Source organism: Bombina bombina, chromosome 3 (genome assembly GCF_027579735.1).
Source record: "Bombina bombina isolate aBomBom1 chromosome 3, aBomBom1.pri, whole genome shotgun sequence".
Taxonomy (NCBI): domain Eukaryota; kingdom Metazoa; phylum Chordata; class Amphibia; order Anura; family Bombinatoridae; genus Bombina; species Bombina bombina.
In genome coordinates, this window is record NC_069501.1 from 834,864,965 (window position 1) to 834,885,136 (window position 20,172).

Sequence of the window (20,172 nt, forward strand, 5' to 3'; positions counted from 1 at the left end):
TAAATAAGATCAATCTCGCGACAAATACGACGCGGAATTCAAGCGTATTATCAGTTGACGCTTTGATAAATTGACCCCATAGACTCTATGAGGCCTATTTATCAAATGTCTGTTGGACCTGTGCGGATCAGGTCCGACAGACATCGCTGAATGCGGAGAGCAATACGCTCTCCGTATTCAGAATTGCACCAGCAGCTCTTGTGAGCTGCTGGTGCAGCGCCGCCCCCTGCAGACTTGCGGCCGCCAGCAGGGGGGTGTCAATCAACCCGATCGTACTCGATCGGGTTGAATTCCGGTGATGTCTGTCCGCCTGCTCAGAGCAAGTGGACAGGGTTATAAAGCAGCTGTCTTTAGACACTCTTTAAACACGGGCCCTCAAGCTCCATTCGGAGCTTGATAAATAGGCCCCATTATATATATTGAAGTTACACCTATAGACACCGGTGTCAACCACTATTTTAACGGGTTTTCACCCAATTTTGTAATAGTTACAAATAAATATTGTTTTTAATATATTTCACTTGTCATAGTTATTATTTTAACTTGCATAGGAATATATACTAGAAGCACACGATAAGAATTATAATATCTAGATGTTTGACTACTGTTTATAAGCTAGTACTCTAGGACCAGGAGTACATATTGTGTGTATATGCATTTTTATTAGCCGTTTTTTAGGAAACAGCAAAACCGTTTTTGCTCCACCTTCATTTTAACTTTATAAACCAGATATATATTGTTCTACTTAAAGGGATAGTCTAGTCAAAACTAAACTTTCATGATTCAGATAGAGCATGGAATTTTAAGCAACTTTCTAATTCACGCCTATTAGCAATTTTTTTCATTCTTTTGGTATCTTTATTTAAAAAATAACCTGGGTAGCACTTGCTGATTGGTGTCTAAATGTAGCCGCCAATTAGTAAGTGCTACCCAGGTGCAGAACCAAAAATGGGCCCATTCCTAAGCTTACATTCTAGCTTTTTCAAATAATCTGAACGAAGAAAAATTAATAATAGGAGTAAATTAGAAAGTTGTTTAAAATTGCATGCTCTATCTGAATCATAAAAATGTAATTTTGACTAGACTATCCCTTTAAAATTTGGAAATGTTAGCTGAATCACGCTTAAAAGGCTGGAATAATATAAGTAAGCAGTCCCAACTCAGTATTAAAGGGATATGAAACCTCCAAAAATTATTTTGTGATTCAGAGAGAGCATGTGATTTTAAACAACTTTCTTATTTACTTCTATTATAAATTTTTCTTCATTCTCTTCACATCTTTTGTTTAACCCCTTCACTACTGGGACTTTCAGAGAAGAACTTGCCCACAATACCAGAGAATTTTTAGCATTTTTGCTAGCACTCCATTTAAACAGAAATATAACCTTGTTTTTTTTTGTTTTTTTTTTATTCACCTGCCAAAACTATATATATATTTTAAGTAGACAACCCACTATATTGATCTATGCCCATTTTGGTATATTTCACCATTTCACCACCAAATGTGAAAAAAAAAAGTTTTTCACAAACTTTGGGTTTCTCACTGAAATTATTTACATACCACTTGTGCAATCATGGCACAAATGATTTGTTAAGAAATAGACATACATGGCTTATATTATTCCTGGCAGTAAAGGGGTTAATCAGGTAGCTGGTAAGGTTAATTTTAGCTTTAGTGTAGAGATTACCCTCTCATCTGACACCTCCCACCCCCTGATCCCTACCTGATCCCTCCCAAACAGCTCTCTTCCCTCCCTATCCCCTCACTGGTCACCACCATCTTAGGTACTGGCAGATAGTCTGGTAATATGAAGATTTTTTTTATTTTTTATTTTCTGCAATGCAGGATCCCCCCATTACCCTCCAACCTCCCTGATCCTTCTCAAGCAGCTATCTACCCCCTCCCACTAACTATTTATTCCATTTATTTGCCTTGCTGTTTAGGAAATGTATTTTTTCTTATAGGAGATATCTGTAGACTATTGAAAAATCAAAATAGTGCTTTCAATATAAATAGTGCAAATATCTAAAAAAAAACATTGCTGCAGCATGGGGTAAGAAGTGGAAGGTTACTGATTTTAAAAAAGTGACACTAAAATATTAATATAATCAGAGAGTATATTGTCAGCATTTCTTACTTAGTGATTGTGAGCTTGGCACCTTGCATATGCACTATGACATGGGCAGTGTGAAATATATATATATATATATATATATATATATATACCCACACAAACATATACAGTAAATTATATATATATATACACGTATATTAACCTCTTAAATATCATAGGTATGTGTGTGTGTGTGCGTTTGTATATATATATATATATATATATATACTGTATATATATAAGACTTATTGGAAGTCATGAGTCACTGCCAGAGTGGGTGTTGCATGTGACCCTCTGAGGTTATCCCTGCAGCCTAATCTTTAGCAGTAAACACGTATCTTCTATTTTGTCCCACAAATCACATGTAGTATGTCCTCACTTCCCTTTCATCATTTAAAGGTACACTAAAGCCATTTTCCCTTGATGCATAAAAGAGACAACTTTTTAAAATATATTTTTTTCATTTTTGTAAAACAAAAATTCTTGTACAAAGGAAAAAAAAAATTTATGCTTGTGAATCATGTTACTACCCATCAATAAAGTAAGAGTTCTACTTATCTGCCAATGGTAAATAAGTATATAAGGCTCAGTTATACACAGACGTGCACTTCTTGTTAGTTTCATTATTATAATACATACCTTTAAGGGGCCATTAAAGTGAAACAAATGAAATATTCTCACTTGTCAGAGCATCTAATGTTATCACTACTCTGCAAATCTATGTGTTTTTATAACAAAACAAAGGGAAGTGATCCCAGATTTGCTGGAAAAGGCAAACATTCTATTGTCTCCCAGCTGACCTTATTGTCTGTATTATAGAAGGAGGTAACTGACTGGGGGTGTGCTTAGAGCATATTACAACATTAAATCAAGGAAAAAAATCTATTAAGAAAATAGGGAAAAGTATGCTCTTTCTACACATAACATATATATTTTTCCACTTAAAATTGAACTTTTACTAGTTGTAGTTAAAAAAGGCAGCAGAAATAGAAGTTGTATCTAGCGTGCCAGAAAAATAGTTAAAAACACAACTCTGTGACTGTGACTTGTATAAAGTACTTCAATGTTGCTAATTTTAGGTTGTTTATTACAAATGAGGAGGAGGGGAAAAATCATGGATATTAGGTAAATGTAAGAGCCTCTATTTAGGAACTGTGTCCTGTATTGCCCTATATTAGGGAAGATAAGCCACTTTTTTTACACTAAATATGCTATATATCCCTTCCCCATCCTTCCCACAATATGCCCCAAATATTGCCCCAAATGTGAAGGTTCCATTAAGTGACGTCATCTAAGATGGCGTCCCTTAGATTCCGATTGGCTCATAGAATTCTATCAGCCAATCGGAATTAAGGTAGAAAAAATCCTATTGGCTGATCCAATCAGCCAATAGGATTGAGCTCGCATTTTATTGGCTGATTGGAGCAGCCAATAGAATGCAAGCTCAATCCTATTGGCTGATTGGATCAGCCAATAGGATTGAACTTCAATCCTATTGGCTGATTGGATCAGCCAATAGGATTTTTTCTACCTTAATTCTGATTGGCTGATAGAATTATATCAGCCAATCGGAATCTAAGGGACGCCACCTTGGATGACGTCACTTAAAGGAACCTTCATTCATTGGGTAGTCGTCGGCAGAAGAGGATGCTCCGCGTCGGATGTCTTGAAGATGGACCCGCTCCGCGTTGGATGGATGAAGATAGAAGATGCTGTTTGGATGAAGACTTCTGCCGTCTGGAGGGCCACTTCGCCCTGCTTGTATGAAGGCGACTCCCGGTAAGTCAATCTTCAGGGGGTTAGTGTTAGGTTTTTTTAAGAGTGTATTGGGTGGGTTTTATTTTTAGGTTAGGGCTTTGGGCCTGCAAAAGAGCTAACTGCCCTTTTAAGGGCAATGCCCATCCAAATGCCCTTTTCAGGGCAATGGGGAGCTTAGGTTTTTTAGATAGTATTTTATTTGGGGGGGGTTGGTTGTGTGGGGGGGTTGTTTTTATTTTTTTTTACAGGTAAAAGAGCTGATTACTTTGGGGCAATGCCCCGCAAAAGGCCCTTTTAAGGGCTGTTGATAGTTTAGTTTAGGCTAGGGTTTTTTTTTATTTTGGGGGGCTTTTTTTATTTTGATAGGGCTATTAGATTAGGTGTAATTAGTTTAAATATCTGATAATTTGTTTTTTATTTTCTGTAATTTAGTGTTTGTTTTTTGGTACTTTAGATAATTGTATATAATTTAGTTAATTGTATTTAATTTAGTTAATTTATTTAATTATAGTGTAGTGTTAGGTGTTAGTGTAACTTAGGTTAGGTTTTATTTTACAGGTCAATTTGTATTTATTTTAGCTAGGTAGTTATTAAATAGTTAATAACTATTCTACCTAGTTAAAATAAATACAAACTTGCCTGTAAAATAAAAATAAACCCTAAGCTAGCTACAATGTAACTATTAGTTATATTGTTGCTAGCTTAGGGTTTATTTTATAGGTAAGTATTTAGTTTTAAATAGGAATAATTTAAGTAATGATAGGAATTTTATTTAGATTTATTTAAATTAGATTTAAATTAGGGGCGTTTGGTTTAGGGGTTAATAAATTTAATATAGTGGCGGTGGGCTCCGGGAGCGGCGGTTTAGGGTTTAATAACTTTATTTAGCTGCGGTGGGGTCTGTGAGCAGCGGGATAGGGGTAAAGCAGTGTAGTATAGTAGTGGTGTTTAGTGACAGTATACCAATAAAGCTGGGAAAAAGCCGAAGAGCAGTGAGATCAATGACTGTTAGTTAACAACAGTCCGCTGCTCATCGCCCCGTACTTGGTGCACGGCTTTTTGACAGCTTTTTTGGTAACTTTGGAGAGCGTATTCAGGTCCGCAGCAGCAATGTTAGGCGATCTTAGGCAAGCGTATTGGTGCCGTCGAATGCAAGTAAGTTGACGGCTTGATAAATAGGCCCCCAGGTCTTTAATCGCGGTAACACTAAATTTGCGTTTGTGTGGTTGAATTTACTTTCAACTTGTAATATGATTGCAAGTTAGCACGGGCACAATATTTCTATATCGTGTGAGCTAACGAATGAGACCATGTCATTTTTTTTTTTTTTTTAAATAATGGCCCTATAACATTTTTAACCTGCTTCATTAGTGATCATTAGCCTGAGAGTATTTTTGAAAGTGAAATGTTTCTTTAATTTACTCTCTCACACAAAGACAATACTTTTAAAAATGTTGCTGTCAGTCCAGCGAGGCATAGAACAAATTTCATTTTGGAATTCAAGCACAAAGCACTTCTTTTTAAGGCTTGTGAGTGGGAAACAATCACCCCTTAAATATTTTATATATCTATCAGAATAACATTTGTGTGGTGTATCTTGGACGAGGAAAACTCTCAGTTGTATACATGTTTGAGATCTTTGTAAAGCAGAGCGAGTGTTAAAAAAAAATACCTTCCTTCAAAAAGGTAACATTTTTCTATATTAAAATTGTTTTGTTTAGTCTATTTATGTATCTTTGTTCTTTAATTCTTTTTTTTTACCATGAGTCAGAGTCATTGTACCCCTACTAATGTACTCAATGCTAAGGAATGTGGCGGTGCTTTAAAAATAAATAATAATCATAATGATATTTAATTTGTTTTAAATGTGTATTTGACAAGTTGATCTTTTTTAAATATGTTTTGTAGTGTGTGAGAATCACTTCCTGCCACGCCCGTCTACAAGAATTTTCCTGTGCTTCACTCACTCTTTGCATGTCTCTTAGACTGTCGATCTATATTAATCATGCCTTTACTACACACTCTTTTCAAAGTGACGTTTATTACTTATGTCCAAAACAATCTGTTCCTAACTGCTTGCACTTTTACTTGACCCATAGTATTCTTTATTCCATCCGTTACACAATAAAATTAACAATGAAACAATACCCTTCCAATATGTCTTTGTCACCCAAATGTATCAGTTAGAATGTATGTAACCCTGAAAGGAGCCACATCAACTCAATTTAGTGTTTTGTGATGTATTTATTGCACCCTTGTATAGAGTTTCTACATATCCTGATATATATATATATACCTTTTTTTCTCATAGTATAGGTAACTGATAAAAGTGGGTGCATATGGTTTAGAAGTGGCATGGAGAGTCAAGTGTGTATAAAATGTTATACTCTGAGTAAAAAAGGCAAATGTATACTTTTTTAATCTTATATATAAAGTTTTAAAAGTGGTATGCTAAGACCATACAGTCCCAGCCAGTTTACTGTACACTAGACTGTCCCTTTAAAGGGGCATTACCACATTGTAATATAAATGTTTATTTATATGTAATAAAAACTTTGCAGTATTCTTTATTTTGTTCCCTTTTTCTTCTGTTTTAATTATGAAAACTGTGGTCTTTCTAGTTTTGTTAAAAGTGAAAGTGAAAGTACAGATTTCAGATTTAAAGGAATAGTCTAGTCAAAATTAAACTTTCATGATTCAAATACTCCTATTATCAATTTTTCTTCATTCTCTTGGTATCTTTATTTGAAAAAGCAAGAATATAAGCATAAGAGCCAGCCCATTTTTGTTTCAGAACCTGGGTAGCGCTTTCTGATTGATGTCTAAATGTAGCCACCAATCAGCAAGTGCTACCCAGGTCCTGAACCAAAATGGGCTGGCTCCTAAGCTTACATTCAAATAAATATACCAAGAGAACAAAGAAAAAATGATAATAGGAGTAAATTAGAAAGCTGCTTAAAATTGCATGCTCTATCTGATTTGACTACATTATCCCTTTAACACTGCTATATTCTACACATTTGTTCACTGCTGCACACTATAGTGACCCATTTATAAATGTCCCTATTTGGCCTCAGCTGAGAAAGAAACCTAGGATACACCCATACATTCTTAAACATATACAGTATCTAAAACTTTTCACTAATTTTTGTTCAGTATTTAAACAACTAATATAATTTAAAAAAATATCATCTACATAATATTTTTAGGCTAATCTTTGCTTTGAAAACCTCAAACTACCTAGCATTTAGTTAGGGCCAGATTGCAAGTGGAGCGGTATTTTGTGTTTCCGCTATAGCAATTACTCCGCTAGAATTAAGATTTTTGCGCTAGTCGGGTTGTGCTGGTATTATAAATTGAAATGAAACAGTTTTTGCTCTAGCGGTAAATATATTTATGTGTTTATGTGTGTATATATGTCTGTAAATACATATATACACATATAAATACATGTAGTATGTACATATATACTGTATATATACATATATATATATATATAATATTTATATATATATATATATATATATATTATGCTATTATATTGATTAACTTTTTGACATTCTATAGTTTTTTTAATATAGAAGTGTTTTATTTATTTATTTATTTAATTTTAAGTGATCACTTTTATACAACACATAAAGTGTTCAAATAAGTATTCATAGACGTGTACAGTATTAGTCAGGTAGATTCTCAGTTTGGTATATACACATACATTTATATGTATATATTATCCCTCAATTTTAGACTTTGAATCAATCCTGTTTTGCTCCTATCACCTTTCTTTGCATCTATTTTTATTCTGTAGTGACAGTGGACTTACAAGGGTGGGGGCTCCTATTGGTTTACTGTTTGGTTTTTGGGCAGCATCTCAGGATTCTCTTGGGTCTATTATTAGTATTTAAGGGGTATTCCACCACTTAGCTCTGTACTTTTGTCCTCTTTTTACACACACACACACACACACACACACACATATATATATATATATATATATATATATATATATATATACACACTGTATATATATATATATATATATATATATATATATATATAAAAAAAATCCAAGCACCAACTTCTTCCCTCTCAAGGACATCCGCCTGGGTGCAAACATGAGCAAAATACAGGAACCGAATAAAATGCACTCTCAGGTCTTTTAGTAGAATAAAGATTTACTTTATTTGTATTTGTGGAACGTTTTCGAGGAACAAGTCCCCTTCATCAGCTGACGAAGGGGACTTGTTCCTCGAAAACGTTCCACAAATAAAGTAAATCTTTATTCTACTTAAAGACCTGATAGTGCATCTTTTTCGGTTCCTATATATATATATATATATATATATATATATATATATATATATATATATATATATTTATATATATATATGTACAAACAAATACATATACATATTTAGACATGTATATGTATGTATCTCCATGTTAAAGCCCTTTTGCAGCTTTTTTTTTCTTCTAACACTGAAATCTCATATCTTTGAGCCCTTATAACTTTTGTTTGCAATATTTAATTTTAATATGTTTTTTTTTTATTAGACAATGCTATTATAAGTATAAGTGTACTTTGTAATGTATTTTTTACGTGTTTTGTGATACTTGCTATTTTCGAGCAAACAGTTAACCCCAGCTCTGAAATCGCAATAATGATTCTAGTGTAAACCACGATTGCGCATTGCTCTCAACCTGTAATATCAGCGCAATTTAACAGGCGTGCAAATGAACATGCAATATCTCGTGCACTACTTGCAATCTAGCCCTTAGCGTTTCATGTCCCTTTAAGTACATGGGGTGGAATACCCAGATAAAAGGAATTTTTGAATGCTTGCCTCTAATACATTATCCAATCAGTTCTATAGGGAACCATGTGACATCATTATCAGATTAACGAACCAGCAAAAATAACTCTTCTTTTTTAGGTCTTTATATTCCCTAGGAACAGGCATTATCTGCTTTACAGATAAAAAAATTCTAACAAATGCAAAATAATCAAGGACATTACACACCAAAATTGAATCTTCCTCATAATGGGACATACATTGTCAGCTTTTTTGAAGGTATTAATGTTTTTAATTAAGAAGATAATGAGTCCAGACGCACAGAATTGAAGTTTTAAACTGTTTAGTTGTTACAAAGAAAACAGCATTGAATTTATGCGAAATTAATTCAGCAGTTGTAACATAATCTTAGTATAGGGGAGCATAGTGTCGTTTACCTTCTATTTTGTTTAAACAAGTGATAGAAAAAATGAGTTAACCTAAACCACAAAAAAAGTGAATGTTAAAATAAAATACTATAAAAATTAATTAGAATACATGGACATTTTATAAATGTTACTGTAAAAGTAAAAATTAAATTAAAGGAAACAATGTTTCTTAATAAACCCCTTGGTTGCTGGAAAATACACCAATTGAACGCTGTCTTCTTTGGCAGACTAGGAGAAAAGATGTCATTGTTCAGTTTGTGTTCCAGATTCTGGGCTGCGCGAGACCTGGAGCAGGAATCATTAAACCAGTTACAAATCTCAACACTAATTTCATTGGGACCTAGACCAATACATATACCACTGAAATTACCATCTGTTGCAGAGCTTTAGCCAGCTGTCTAACAGTTAATTAAAATGCCTGAAGCTTTGTGTATTCAGACTAGCCACTTTAATTAACTAAAAATGACATTATTTAGTAATCTTATTATCCCCCATGTAACCACAGGTTTTTCAGCCAGGAGACTAACCAGTTACTAGAAGTGTCTTTTTAGTTACAATATACAGGGAGTGCAGAATTATTAGGCAAGTTGTATTTTTGAGGATTAATTTTATTATTGAACAACAACCATGTTCTCAATGAACCCAAAAAACTCATTAATATCAAAGCTGAATAGTTTTGGAAGTAGTTTTTAGTTTGTTTTTAGTTATAGCTATTTTAGGGGGATATCTGTGTGTGCAGGTGACTATTACTGTGCATAATTATTAGGCAACTTAACAAAAAACAAATATATACCCATTTCAATTATTTATTTTTACCAGTGAAACCAATATAACATCTCAATATTCACAAATATACATTTCTGACATTCAAAAACAAAACAAAAACAAATCAGTGACCAATATAGCCACCTTTCTTTGCAAGGACACTCAAAAGCCTGCCATCCATTTATTCTGTCAGTGTTTTGATCTGTTCACCATCAACATTGCGTGCAGCAGCAACCACAGCCTCCCAGACACTGTTCAGAGAGGTGTACTGTTTTCCCTCCTTGTAAATCTCACATTTGATGATGGACCACAGGTTCTCAATGGGGTTCAGATCAGGTGAACAAGGAGGCCATGTCATTAGATTTTCTTCTTTTATACCCTTTCTTGCCAGCCACGCTGTGGAGTACTTGGACGCGTGTGATGGAGCATTGTCCTGCATGAAAATCATGTTTTTCTTGAAGGATGCAGACTTCTTCCTGTACCACTGCTTGAAGAAGGTGTCTTCCAGAAACTGGCAGTAGGACTGGGAGTTGAGCTTGACTCCATCCTCAACCCGAAAAGGCCCCACAAGCTCATCTTTGATGATACCAGCCCAAACCAGTATTCCACCTCCACCTTGCTGGCGTCTGAGTCGGACTGGAGCTCTCTGCCCTTTACCAATCCAGCCACGGGCCCATCCATCTGGCCCATCAAGACTCACTCTCATTTCATCAGTCTATAAAACCTTAGAAAAATCAATCGAGATATTTCTTGGCCCAGTCTTGACGTTTCAGCTTGTGTGTCTTGTTCAGTGGTGGTCGTCTTTCAGCCTTTCTTACCTTGGCCATGTCTCTGAGTATTGCACACCTTGTGCTTTTGGGCACTCCAGTGATGTTGCAGCTCTGAAATATGGCCAAACTGGTGGCAAGTGGCATCTTGGCAGCTGCACGCTTGACTTTTCTCAGTTCATGGGCAGTTATTTTGCGCCTTGGTTTTTCCACACGCTTCTTGCGACCCTGTTGACTATTTTGAATGAAACGCTTGATTGTTCGATGATCACACTTCAGAAGCTTTGCAATTTTAAGAGTGCTGCATCCCTCTGCAAGATATCTCACTATTTTTGACTTTTCTGAGCCTGTCAAGTCCTTCTTTTGACCCATTTTGCCAAAGGAAAGGAAGTTGCCTAATAATTATGCACACCTGATATAGGGTGTTGATGTCATTAGACCACACCCCTTCTCATTACAGAGATGCACATCACCTAATATGCTTAATTGGTAGTAGGCTTTTGAGCCTATACAGCTTGGAGTAAGACAACATGCATAAAGAGGATGATGTGGTCAAAATACTCATTTGCCTAATAATTCTGCACTCCCTGTACTATAGGTATTTTTTTATTTATTTTTTAAGATAGACATAATTTTAAAGCATTTATATAATTTTAAAGCATTATGTTTGTGCAAAATTCTTCGTTCTTATAAATTTGAAGAGAGCTAAATGTACCTTTGTGGATGATTATTGAAATAAATGAGGCCCTTTTTTATAGTTATAATTTTATGTTCAATGCTCTACGAGGTACCACTCTCTGAGTTCCAGCTGTCACTTTCTTTACAACTTGTAGTGATAAAGGATAGATCAACATCTTGCTTACACTTCAAAGAACTGAGGAGTGCAAAGGTTCCTGGTGTTGAAGAGAAGACTTTGTTATTGAAAAAAAGAGAAAAAAAAAGTGCTAAGATTAGAAAAAAAGCAAACTCAGGGGCAATTCTAAAAAATGTACCGGTCTACACATGTTTTTCCACTCGAACACTCACAGGGACAGCCTTTTCGAATTCTAAAAAAAAGGGTCTGTCCCTGCTAGTGGAGAGAAGTCTCCCATAGAAATAATGAGAGTAAAAGATCTCAAAGGAGAACGAAGTACACAGGGAGAACCTGGCGTATGCTTAAACTTTAATATTAACCCTAATACAAATCAAATTACATGGTTTTCAGTGCACTGTACCTTAAAATCGCTGTTATTTTGGTGTGCATAGATTTTCCTTTCAGAGTAATTAGCGTTTTGAGTATTTTGATAGAAGCTGGGAACAGAATTATGCAGGGATTTGAGAGTCAATTTTATCTATACACATGGAATGCCCATGGAACGCCGAATTTCTATGTGTCTTTTGCAAACCCAGTGTACTTAAATTAGGATTTACACAGTACATAATTAATATGATTTATTCCCGTGTAACTTACATACAAATTTTACATTCTTGATAAAATATGATTTCTGGTAAACAATTTTGTTATGATTTTTAATGCACCTTAACAATATTTTTTTTTCCTGCATATGTTTGTGTGAATTGCTCAATTATTTGTTTTGTATGATTTTTAAATTACAATTTTCATTGTGCACTTTTGTCATATTTGCATCTCCTTCCCATACAAAATTGCAATATATGACCCTTGGCGAGACATCCTATTTTCATAGTAAAAGTGGCTTTATAGAATTCCACTAGGGAAATAGAAGTACTGGGGAGCGTTCTTATAGAATTTCATCAGCCCAGAGAGCTTTATAGATTTAGGTCCACAGTGTGAAGTCAAAGGTTTCTGGGTAGAATAGTAAAATTGAAAAATGTGGATAATTCAACTTCCTATGCAGGATTGCCCTCTTTAAAATTATATATATATATATAAAACTATGTGTGTCTGCTTGAAATTCATAAAAGAGAATTGGAGTGCTGCAGCTTTTCTTCTTAAATTATATATATATATATATATATATATATATATATATATATATACAGTATATATATGTGTGTGTGTGTATATATATATATATATATATACAGTATATATATGTGTGTGTGTGTGTATATATATATATATATATACAGTATATATATGTGTGTGTGTGTGTGTATATATATATATATATATACACAGTATATATATGTGTGTGTGTGTTTTTTTTTCTATGTTGAATAACAATCAAAAACAATTATTTATTGCTCATAATATGTTTAAAAAACAAATCATGCGCTTCTTTACATTTTATATCCATGCTCAAATACTGGATTTGTATTTCCTGCCTTATTTAGTGGAGTTCCCCTCTTAATAGAACCTATATTGGCTTTACTTCTCATCACCTCTCATAATGAATAGTCATGACAGAATGGATAACTTAATCTGCAATGGCTTACATTTAATAGCAACAAATTATATAATACATTAATAGCTTTAGAACAACATTGACTTAAGTTTCTAATGTTCAAATACTACAGCACACATTTGTGGAGTTTGCTTGTCCAGTGAGCTTCCAGTCCTTTACACACCTGTTAGCAACTGGCAAATGTTTGTACTTCCTTAGGATTTTTCACACTATTCCCTTTCAAGCTTGCTCCAGGGTATGTCCAGCGACACTTACAGTACATTGAATACCTATGATGTATTCAGCATGCATGGTCTTTGCATTAACTTCACAAGTAAGTGTTTCCCTAATGATTCTAATTACCAGAAGGAATATTCCTTAAACATCTCAGCCTTTAGAATTTATGTTCCTAAGTGTCCAAGTGCTACTGTTTATTTGTAGAAACAACACCCATAGCCATAATCATATTAACTATCCAATTGACACACACTGGAAAATCTGGGATGTTTTTTACTGATACAGTTGAGCTTGGTGAGTGGATTTCAGAATTTTGTTTATCAGGAGTCATTTTTCTGAAAGTAAGTGAAATCTATGCAGATTTCCTCCTTCTGGAATGTTGCAATGACCTGCAAACATTTTCATCTGCTACTGGCCACTGTTAGCAAGCCATATGCGCCTTGGGTTAATTTCCTTTCCTGATATGTGTCTGTTTGTTTTTTTTGCAAAGGAAATTATCCATTGACTATATGGTATCTCAGTTTGTTGGGTTGCATATTTGGCTAATAAAGTTCAAGTAAAAGTTGGTTTAACCCATAATCTTCCAAATAAAGCTGCTTCTCAGCTTTCCTGGTTGATAGGATCCCAACAGCAACCTTGGGGTGTCTGGAATTTGATTCATATTCTTGGGTGCTGGACTCTTTGTCTGGGACATATATTTAAAGTGAATGTAAAGTTGATGGTACTCGCTCACGCCATAGGATATAATTTAAAACAACAGGCAGACTTTCATTAATCAAATTTGTACTATTTATTGATATTCTCAGATTTTTACCTTTTAATGCCCCAACGATAAGCACCGCTCCTCCGCCATATTGTTCAATTTATTGACAGATGACGATTCTGCAATCCACTAATCGCTGTTTCATGCATTAGTGGATTGCAGATTTGTCATCTGTCAATCAATTGAGCAATAAAAGGCACCCAGTGCTATCAATCACTCTCCATATGTAATCTAGCCCTTTGTGTTTTATTTCCATTAGACATCAGTACAAACTATCATCATTTCATGGAAGATTATTTTTATTTTTTTTACAGTTAAACTATTCTAAGAAAGAAACATAGCTATTTTGTATCTTGTTTTAAATCCTTTGCTTTGTTTTATTGCATGAAGCACACAAAAGGGCTCAGATAATATTAAATACATGAAAAGAAAAATGACCAAAAACCTACAAGGAAAGATCACCTTGAAAGGAGCCTCCATCTTTCCTGATCATGTTAGTAATCAAACTCAGAATGTCCCACATTACCCTCTGACACTGACGATCTGAGATCAGGGGGCCGAATTATCAAGCTCCGAATGGAGCTTGATGCCCCTGTTTCCGCCCGGAAACAGTAGTTGTGAAGCAGTGGTATAAAGACCACTGTTCCATAACTTGTCCGCTGCCTCTGAGGCTGCGGTCTTCAATCCGCCCTATCCTTTACGATCGGGCTGATTGACACCCCATGCAATCTGCAGGGGGGGCATAGCACAAGCAGTTCACCAGAACTGCTTGTGCAATGATAAATGCGCTGTCGGCATTTATCGATGTACGGCGGACATGATACGCTACATTGTATCATGTCCGTCCGCACTTTAGTAAGTCGGCCCCCAGGTCTTAAATTATTTTTATCAGTTTATTTTAAAACTACAATCTTCCACCTTTGATGAAGGTAATCAGGATGTTTGCAGTTCCTTATAGCACTATATGAAATTGCAGTGAAAGAAGTGGCCACATTCGTCTGCTTCAGAATTAGGAGCTCAGGGATTAATTGGCAAATACAAAAAAATAACATAAATTTTGTGTGTCATAATAAATTAATTTTTTAATGTTCTTGTATATTTTATTGAATTGAAATGGCAAATTTGAACATGACAGTCTAAAAAATTATTAAGAAACAAGTATGATAATATTAAATGGATAGTAAAGACCTTGATATCCTTACATAAAATGTTTAGCTATGCATAATGAAACAACTTTGCTTTATATTTCAGTTATTTATTTTTCCCTCTTTTCACATAGCTCTGAAAATGGATCAATTTTCTAATTTTCAGAATTTGGAATGCACCCCGCTGACCCCTCTAGTCTAACTCTGCCACATATCATTTTTTTGTTGTTGTTGTTTTTTTGAACATGCACATTTTTTATATGCAGAATTTCTGAGGCTCTAGTTCCTACTGAGTATGTGCAAAAGTGCATAGTAAATATATATATATATGCGTTTAGTGACTGATGGCTCTAACATTATAATGTGTATTGGTCATTTATTACATTCCACTGTATTTAGTAGTCCTTAAAGCTGAGATGTTATTCTATAGCTGCACAACAGAAATGTTTTGTAATTGCAAGGTGTTTACTGTGCCTTTAAATGCAATATTGTAACATTACATTACATGTTGTACTGGTAAAGGGGAACTGAAGTGATATAAAAACTTTAATAAATCACTTCCACTACACTATTGTAATCTGAAATCAGACTTAAAACCCCCCAAAACAAAACAAAGAAAAAACCCAGCGAAATGATATGTTCCTGATGTAAAATTTTTTGGAGCCCTCAATGACACAGACCCTCAGACCTTACATGTATGCATTTCTTCCATAACTATTTAATGATATAAAATGTAGAATGAGACAAACTGAGATGGCCCTCCTTTAACGGACAGTTTACACCAAAACTAATTAGCGCCTGATTACAAGTTGAGTGCAAAATATTGCAAATGTGCACTGTTATTATTAGCTAGGTGCAATGCAAACAAGACCTCACACTTGCATTGCATGGAAGCATTGCACTCACTTGAGTGTGCTTCTATAGGCATGAGAACTAGCGCAGAGTAAGTCACGCAGTGAAGGGCAGCAAATATAAATATATATGTATATGAATATACATATATATATATATATATATATATATATATATATATATATATATGTGTGTGTATTTATATGTGTATATGATCTCTGGTTAATTTTCTGAATTCTAATTGCTACCGCTAGCTCTCAGTAGCAATAACCAGACACTTGTAATGGCTGGTTATTTATTGTGCATCCGCAAATGGGGAAATTTGCCTGTTTGCGGGCACACAATAAATTTGCGCTCTACTTGTAATCTGGCCCTTATTGCTTAAAAAGATAGCTAATCGCTTTATTACCCATTCCCCAGTTTTGTAAAACCAACACTGTTATATTAACACACTTTTTTTATCTCTGTGATTACATTGTATCTAAACCCCTGCAGACTGCCCCTTATCTCAGTTCTTTCGACAGACATGCATTTTTCCCAATCAGTGCTGACTCATAAACAACTCCACGGAAGTGAGCACGTTATTGCTTATATGAAGCTTGGAGGCTCTGAACTCGTTAGTTCAGCAAAGCTATGAAACCTCGGAGTGCTGATTGACGCTGGACTATCTTTTAAACAGCAGATTTCCTCCGTAATAAAATCTGCCTAATTTAATCTGAAAAACATAGCCAGGATAAAACATTTAATTCCACCGGATGATATGCCAACATTAATCCATGCATTTGTATCCTCTAGGCTAGATTACTACAATGCACTCTACTTGGGCCTCCCAAAAAGAGAACTCCATCGCCTTCAGACGGTACAAAACGCAGCAGCCAGACTATTGACCAATCCAACTCGTTCCTGCCACATAACACCTGTTTTCCACTCCCTGCACTGGCTTACAATTAAATGGCGAACATATTTTAAAATTGGCCTGCTGACCTTAAAAGCCTTAAACAACCAAGGCCCACAGTACCTGAAAGAGCTCCTGACACCCTACATTCCATCCCATTCACTTAGGTCAGCCAACACATCCCTCTGCTCAGTGCCAAGAATAAGGACAAACTCAGGTTCCAGAGCATTCGGCCACGCTGCCCCTACTTTCTAGAACTCTTTACCGTGCGCAATCAGAGAGGCACCGTCCTTACAGGCTTTAAAAAAAAAGCTAAAGACCCACCTCTTCCATTAAGCATTCAGTCCGCTTATCTGACCTTCAGAAACTCCTAACTTGTATGTCTTTATGTTGGTATATTTGTAAAGTGCTTTGAGTCTCAAAGGGAGAAAAGCGCTATATAAATATCAAATTCTTATAATTATATATATTATATTATTTGTATGACACACATGAACTAGTGAGGTCTAGCTGTGAAAAAAATGTCAAAATGCACTGAGATAAGAGACGGCCTTCAAGTTCTTAGAAATTAGCATACAAGCCAATCTAGGTTTAGCTTTCAACAAAGAATACCAAGAACAAAGCATATTTGATGATAAAAGTAAAATGGAAAGTTTTTTAAAATTACATGCCCTATCTGAATAATGAAAGTTTAATTGTGACTTAAATGCCATGTATATTCCAAATAGGAACTCGATTTTATGGCAGTGCAATAACACTATAGATTCCAAATCTCCAAAAGCCCCTTTTGCATATCCAAGACAAACTTAATGAATAAATCAATAAATAAATAGATACATTCATTAAAGGACCATTAACTACAGTCTAACTGCATAATCAACTAATGCATAATAATAAGATAATGCAATGTCATATGAGTAGTTGCTTCCATTTTCCCTGCCCTTGTATCATGTGAGAGCCAATCACAAACGCATAAACATGTATTCTGTGAACTCTTGCACAGGCTCAGGAGTAGCTAGTGCATCAGAAACTGTACATATATATAAAGAGTGTGCACATTTTGATAATGGAAGGCAATTAGTTTTTATTTAATTGCTCTATCTGAATCATGAAAATTTAATTTTGACTTTTGTGCCCTTTTAATCCAACCTTTAACGGCTACTAATGCATTGCTATAATATCTGGTAAACATCTGTAAAATGAACCAGGTCTAAGACTATGTAATAGTTTGCTGTTTGTTGAGCTAGTTACTAGAATACACAGAAAGCTGTTATTATGCTGGCAACACAGTGGCTCCGAAAACAAATTAACTATTGGGGGTCAATTTATTATAGTGCGAGCGGACATGATACTATGTAGCGTATCATGTCCGCTGCACATCGATAAATTCCGAAAGCATATGCTGTCGGTATTTATAATTGCACTAGCAGTTCTGATGCAATACCACCCCCTGCAGATTTGCGACCAATCGGCCGCTAGCAGGGGGTGTCAATCAACCCGATCGTATTCGATCGGGTTGATTTCTGTCTGCTGTCTCAGAGACAGATTATGGAGCAGCGGTCTTTAGACCGTACAGAGCTTGATAAATTGACCCCTTAGCATGTAAACTGTATTCTTGCTTTTTAGTGTGTTTATGTGTTTGGTATTAAAATGTATTATCTGTTTTAGTATTTATTTATGTTCGGATATTTAATATTCTCTTTAAAGTGATGGTAATTTTGAAATATTAGGATTTACCAGTGCTACAAATAAGGGGGACTTTCAGTCATGAAGTATAAAATACTTCATGCTGAAAGTTCCTTTATTTGCCTGCAGCTTATGCCGTGCTGAGCTCCTCAGGCAGCCCACGGCAGAACGCTATTTTATCATTGAAGCGATGTTAGGCAATAGCATGCTAGCTATCTTGCATAATGCCGATTGGCCCACACGGCTATTGGCTAAGAGGTGGAAACTTCTCCTCTTTCAAAAAATAGCATTCTACCATGGGTTGCCTAAGGTGCTCAGCGCGGTATAAGTAGCAGATGAATAAAAGAGTTGAAAGTAAAGTAGCAGGGGAATAAACAAGTTGAAAGTAAACGCGATCTTTCGAGCAATTTACGGTAGAATGATTACCGCGACTTCAGAGCTCTGGTTAACTTTTGCGAAACTAAAAAGTGTCACAAAACACATCAAAAACACATTACAAAGTACAGATACACTCAATATAATAATATCTAATACAAATTATTACATAAAAATATTGCATACATTTTTTGTCGACTCAAAGTCTATATATAGGTATAGATATATATTGTACCAAAAATCACATACATACAGTATATCACACACACACACACACACACATATATATATATATATATATATATATATATATATATATATATATATATATATATAAAAATGTATTTATGAATAAATAGAAGATATGCTTGTATGTGAAGAACATTGGAATGTGAAATATTTATATTTTCATGTTGGGTTAGTGCACATGAGAATATGCTATCGGGTTTGTGCAAGAGTGGGGTGTTAGTTTTTTCCACCTTTTCCCACTTTTTTCCTACAATGACTTCTATGGGGGAATACATGAAAGTGCACGCAATATTCTAAGCTCGGCATTTTTGCGCTTGTTAGGTGAGCGTGCAAGTTAAAACAGTTTACTTTTAACTCATAATATGAGCGCAACCAAACGTGCGCAAAAAGCTTACTGCTAGCACAATTAACGCTCGAGCTGGAGCGTTAATTAGTGCTCCACTTGTAGTCTGGCTCTTAATATATACACAATCTAAATGCTGCCAATCAAATGAAATGCAATTAAAGATGATAATTTATTTTTGCAGGAGGAAAAGATACGTGAAAATAATTGAAACTAACAGGAAATGCTAGCTATGCAACTTCCATAGCTGTATTAATGAAGAGGGCATGCTTCTCAAAATCTCTTTAGTAGACAGAAGAACATCTGTTTTCAGAAAAACCAACAACTTTAATATAGTATTTAAAATGTATCAAAGAAAATAAAAGACTTAAAGGGAAATTTAACACTAAATAAATGCTAAATAGAATGATGCATTCAAAGAAAAGATTAGTCTGAGAATAATATGTAGATATCTTTTTTAAAGTTTCATTAACTTTTTAAATATCAACAAAATAAATATAAAGTTTTAGTGTCTTTAAAACAATGGGAGCTGACATGTTGTAACTTAGGTTACCTTCTCTGTTGTGACCAATTAGAGACAATTATTAATAGGTCACTAGAGAGTGCAGGTCACTAGAGTGAGACTTTTCAACACCTTTTGGAACCAGTTTTGACTTTTCA